This window comes from Anneissia japonica, unplaced genomic scaffold (genome assembly GCF_011630105.1).
Source record: "Anneissia japonica isolate Jap-2015-1 unplaced genomic scaffold, ASM1163010v1 scaffold2834_len698180_cov181, whole genome shotgun sequence".
Classification (NCBI taxonomy): Eukaryota; Metazoa; Echinodermata; class Crinoidea; order Comatulida; family Comatulidae; genus Anneissia; species Anneissia japonica.
The window spans coordinates 550,740-556,497 of record NW_022704877.1 but is presented as its reverse complement, the minus strand read 5'-3'; the positions used below and the strand labels follow the sequence as shown (position 1 = coordinate 556,497).

The 5,758-nt window shown below is 37.0% G+C and overlaps 1 protein-coding gene across 1 annotated transcript in view; it reads left to right on the top strand.

The window, feature by feature from the left end:
• Positions 1 to 3,086: 3,086 nt before the first annotated feature.
• LOC117104798 (1,25-dihydroxyvitamin D(3) 24-hydroxylase, mitochondrial-like) overlaps positions 3,087 to 5,758 on the top strand; it is a 15,537-nt gene continuing 12,865 nt past the window's right edge. Inside the window, exon 1 of the mRNA XM_033245645.1 lies at positions 3,087 to 3,357. The gene's annotated coding sequence lies outside the window, so the exon portion shown is untranslated. The remainder of the gene's footprint in view (positions 3,358 to 5,758) is intronic.

Below are 5,758 nucleotides of genomic sequence, written 5' to 3'. Positions count from 1 at the left end.
TCCACAGGAGCTGCAGACTTTTCATACATTGTATCAGCATTAAGTTTATCACAACACCAATGACGTATATCTACGAGCCTTGAAATGGGGGAACTGGTGGGATCTACGATAGTAATTGGGGTGGGGGAGGTGGGGACTCGATGATTAAGGGAAGGAAGAGCTAACTCGCAAAAATAAGGTGATGTGAGGTGACTTTTACCTGCATGAGCGTATTTTTTTTTTGCTTCGAACATTTTGAATGGGGCCGACGGGGTGGCGGTGAAGCGAGTTTTTTAATTTGGTGGAGCGGGGGCGTATGTGTTCTAAATACGCCACTGAAACACACTTCTTTATGCGTGTAGGATCCGTTCCGTATGTAGGCCTCTCAAATAGTTACAGTCAGGCACGCATCCAGTCTATGAACTGGGCTTGTTTTCAGACTTCTTTATCCACTTATGAAAACGTTTTTATAACGTCTGATTTTTATAAGAATACTTTTTCTAATTAAAGACCAAAGCTGATCAAGACCATGAAAACCTCAAACTCCAAAATTTTGTTTGTGTGGTTGGTGGGGGGGGGGTGGTGGGGGGTGGGGAGGGGTGGAGACCTTTAATTAAAATGGCAGTGGTCCATAACGTATTTACTATTTTCTATAGCAACTACTGTACGTTGTTTTTGCTTTTATTTTATATACTTCCTCATCGGCCGTTTTATCGATTTCAGAGGTTTAGGGGGTTTTAATCTAAACTTGGTTCGTCTATGATTATCAAAATCCTGCTTCAGAGATTCAAGTGGACGAGTGGTTGTGGCTAATGACTAGTGTACATAATGTCAATGAACCCAAACAACTTAACTTACGTCCATAGTTTTTCTGAATGTTTTTTAGGCCTAGAAACTCGTTTTTGTTTTAAACGTAATTTTTCAAAAGAGTTATACAAAGAATACCCCCGGTTACTCACTGACGGTCGTCGGCCTAGGCGATTTTATGGAGAACGCAGTGCCACAACGAGCGTGCAGAGGATCGTTTTCAACAATTAGTTCAGACATTCATCACACACAATCAGCAGACGACGCTGTGTCACCTAGTGCTCACAGGGGGCGGAGATGGGTTCGTCGGCGGACGGTCGTACGACGCAGTCAGTGCCCGGCTTAACAGGGTGTTTTTTTTGTGTGTTAAAAATAATGTTTATTATTATTTTTAAATAAATTTTTAAAAATAAATAATTATAAAATGAATTTATTTGTTACGTTTAAAACACTTGTTCCACCTAACCAATAAATTATTGATATTTGACTATATGTTGACTGAGGGCGCAACTTATGATGACGATGGAAAAAAACTATGGTAGATCGTTTCGATTTTGTTACAGACTGTGTAAAAACAACTTTTCATTACATGTATATAATAGAATGAATTTTAACAAAATTTACAGTTTACAGTGCTTCATACGCTTTTTTTAATAGGCCTGACTCTAGACTAATTTATACTTTTTATCCACTGTGGCCTTATTTCTATTTACCGTAGAGCTAACCTTTTTAAAAGAGATACTGCCAAAAAAAACCAAAAAAAACCCAGAAATCTAAACAAAAAAATATATATAAATTACTCATTTAAATTAACCAGTCTTCAACTTTCAGTAAGTCACAGATAAAATACAAGAGGTTATAAATATTCTAACTACGAACAATCCCTTATTTTGCTACTAGAAATATAAAGATGGGGCATACAAAGACAGGTTGAAATGGGTTTATTTAAACGTTGTTAATTGACGATAATGTTTTTCTTCTAATTTTCAGTTATATATAATAACTCATGAAAATATACAAATAGGGGCTAGAGCATTTCATTTTTAAAAGTTATTATTAGGTTACATTGCTCATGGAGTCTTCAGCTATTAAAGCAGGCCTATAACGTAAACTGTGGGCCTACAATCGGTCAAAAGGCCACAGTGCAGCCTGTAACATTGTGGGTCTAACAATATCAGCACATCATTTCCTCGCTGAACTCCTTATTCAGTGATTCAGGTGATCTCAGAATGCGGAGTAATACATAATTTAATCTGACACGATCTCCATTCAACATCCTCTGAGAAAATTGCTTAGCCAAGATGACGTCACAGAAATCTATGCCCATACTCGTAATAATATTTCCGTGACATCACATTCGCTACTGGTTTGAGCATCGCCTCGGGCTCATTGACTGTTGGTACTGTACAAATCTCTGTTGATAACCCGTGGGAAGCGAAACTGAACTATGATTTATTCAGTGTACTCTAATGTAGCTGAAATGTCGACAAAAAAATTAGGACAAATTTATCGAAGTTCTCAAAATTATCCCCAGGAAAAAAAATCAACTAATTAGTCGTTTCCTATCTGACACGATAAGGATTTGTTTCAGAGTGGGTATTTCGTCAAATGTACAAATGATTAATGTTGTTGTGCAATTTGTCAGCGTAGCTATTCTGCCGGTGACTACAATCCTTTAGGGAATAGTTTACTTCTCAAAAGGCTCTTTATTATAACGGTAGATGTTAATAAACTTTCCCGCAGGCTAAAGAAAATATATATTTTCTAACAATTTTATCAATAAACTAATTTAATATAGTCCTCTCTTGTTACATTTCAATTAGTATATTGCATTATTCCGTGTGCTGTACTGGGGTCCCTTCCCCCATTATATAAAGGCATATATATTACATATACATTATATATCATATTATATACCGTATATTATATACATATATTATAGGCCTATATATAATATATATATTATATATACATATATATATATTATATACATATGTATAAGAGACAGCAAACATAACATGCGTAGAAATGTCAGGTATCACTTCTACTACCCTGGGTTTAGGAGGAGCCAACATTGCTGCACTTTAAATACGAGTTAGAAATTGCGATTTTGATTGGACCAAGGTCTGACTCAATGGTCTAACCATGTTTGATTTTTGACTTCTGCTTTTTTTTTTCTTTTTTTTTTGTAGGTACTGATTTATGGATTAGCGACAATAGTTCGACACGCTTCAGTATTCTATTGGAATCGGTGTATCGACGTATCATTGGAAGGAATAGGCAATCGCATCGGTCACTGACCCACGCTGCACATACTTCGCTCTGCTTGTGTGACCTCTATAAGCTATTGAACCGAGGTCAGTCTTAACATGTGTATATAAAATCGCGCATAGACCAGTTGTGTTCAGTGAGCCACTGTGTGCCGCCTCGCTCACGTCATCTGTCGGATTTGGTCCACCCAGTTGTCCAACCAGCAAACGGACACATTCATATAGCTATTTGAACTACAACTGGACTAAATAACCTAACACGGACTGATACGAACATATTTGATCCATAATTAATATTAAGGTAGTGTATGTTTCTTTTTTTTTAAACGTGGTTACTTAGGACTTGTGACCAGAATAAGTGTTGGATATGGACTGTAGGTGTTAGGGACGTACGTAGGCCCCTTGTAGGTAAACATAGTCATTCAAGCACTTACTAGAAGTGTTTGAATTTGCATAGAAGCCCCTTAGCCTATTGTTTCGAGTGCAATCGATTGCCTTGTTTGTATTCACTTATTTTCTCTAGGCCTAGCTGAATATGCATATAAAAATAACGATTACAGCTGCAGTTAAATGTGTAGGTTTTAAAATTTGGCAATTGTTAGTTTAGAACGTATCTCCCAGATATGTCCAAATGGCTGGTGTTATGCCAAGTTTGTATTTTATTTTTATATATTTACATTGGCCCTATATGTTTTTATAATTAATTTGAATATTTTGTTATTTATGACACGTTATTATTATATTTGTTTTTTTAAAGGGTCAGATATTGTATAAAACACAGAATAAAACATTTCACTTCTCACCGATGTTCGTCATTTTACTACGAAAATCCTTTAAAAATGGGCGCAACACCCCTTTTCACCAGTTTTTAAACATTCGAAAATACGTTATCATATAGCCGTTTCCGACTATTTCTTCAAACACCCCTCCAGTGTACAACATCGGCCTATCAAAAATGTGTTCCCCTGAGCTTGCCTTTAAATCGATTACTGTACCAGCGAATTTACAACTTGATGCAAAGATAATTAATACAGGTATTAGTACCGTACATTTTGCCACGGGATACAAGATGAAATGTAGGTCCTGCATTGGCATAATATACGTTATTCGAAGAAAAAAATATTTTTCGTTCTAATGTTCGGTATTGAAATTTACTAATAGCTTAATAGCCTACAATGCAAGCAATTAGATATCCACGTATCTGTCAGCTCACTCTCTAGTGTAAATTTAAAACGTTTATCTATGTAATATTATGTAGTAGAAAGTCCCAGAAATATTTCAAACTTAACAGGAAGCTGGCTAACAAGCTGCCGCGATTGGTCACCACGCTGCGGCTGCAACACTGGACATTGTCGCAGTTGTTAAGGTTATCATTGTAAATATTTTCTCTTCATAATAGTCCATGTTCTTCCAATAAGACTCAATTACTGCCCGAAATTGTTCGCCTGGGGCTTAATATCTTGACGAAATAAAGCCACCAGCGGGACATCGTGAACTTAAAACATAACATAAAAATCATATTCGATCCGAATTTCCAAATTGATTAAAATTCGAACTTACGTAACCCTTTGATCTAATCGTGGTGTTGATCAATGTTAAAGAATTAAACCGTGCGCACAACTGTCGCATGTAAGTATCATGAGGAGAATATAGAAAAAAACATTGGCGCGCAGATTTCTTCGCAAGATATAAGTTCTCTGAGGTTAAGTTTAAGTTTGTGGCAGGCTAATGGAATTACTCATAGCATAAAACACCTGTTGCAGCAGCGGGTTCGAGAAGTTCCTAACGTAAAACGTACAGCAAACTCGATTGCTTTTAAGTGGGAATGCCGCGTAATCCTCAGCTTCGTAGCTGACGGGAGGTTGTTCAGGGCCGGCGGAACGTTTTTCAAAATGGGGGCCCACTATAGTATTTCTTTCCGATCATACCAAAATCTGCATAAACATCATATATTTTCTGCCAAGAAGTGGGGGGCCCGTGCCCCTTGATTCCGCCGGCCATACTGTTGGTTATTGAGCTAGGGCCTACAGATCTTCAACAGACCAAACACACTTTCATTCTCGGCATGTTTTGTACACAAGACACGTGTATGTTTTAAAAAATTACGATGAAAACACAACCGTGTGTAATTTTACCATAGACATGTTTTCTAATAATATTATAATTCCTACCAAATAAAATACGTTTTGCAAAACCGTATTCGCGTTGCAGCAGTAGATGCGAAAGTACTTGCCAACTGCCCCTCCAATTGACAATATTATTAGCAGAATATGTGCTCGTTTCAAGCACGATATAGTAAAGATACTTAAAAAAACAAATATCTGCCGCCTTCGGCTAACCACTGGCTATTCTAAACAGAAAGATTCTAGCTACTTTCACTCTTGTACGTTTCCAAGGTTTGTTTGCACTGTCGATTCTTTGAGAGTCGAGTGAACGTTGTGTTGTACATCTGTACAGCCCGATGTAGGGGCATAATATCAATGGCACCAAGTATAAAAGGCCCGCATAGCTACTATTGTGCTATCTTCTGAAGAGTTGTAGGGACATGTTTATTAAGTGGTTGTTTAAGATCTTATATTACAATTGTCGTTCGTTTGTTATAAAGTGGTATTATAGATTTTCCAAATAATGGAGAACTTAGGTGCACTGAGTTCCAAACTGTCTCTTATACACATCTTTTTCAGCTATTAAAGCAGGCCTAT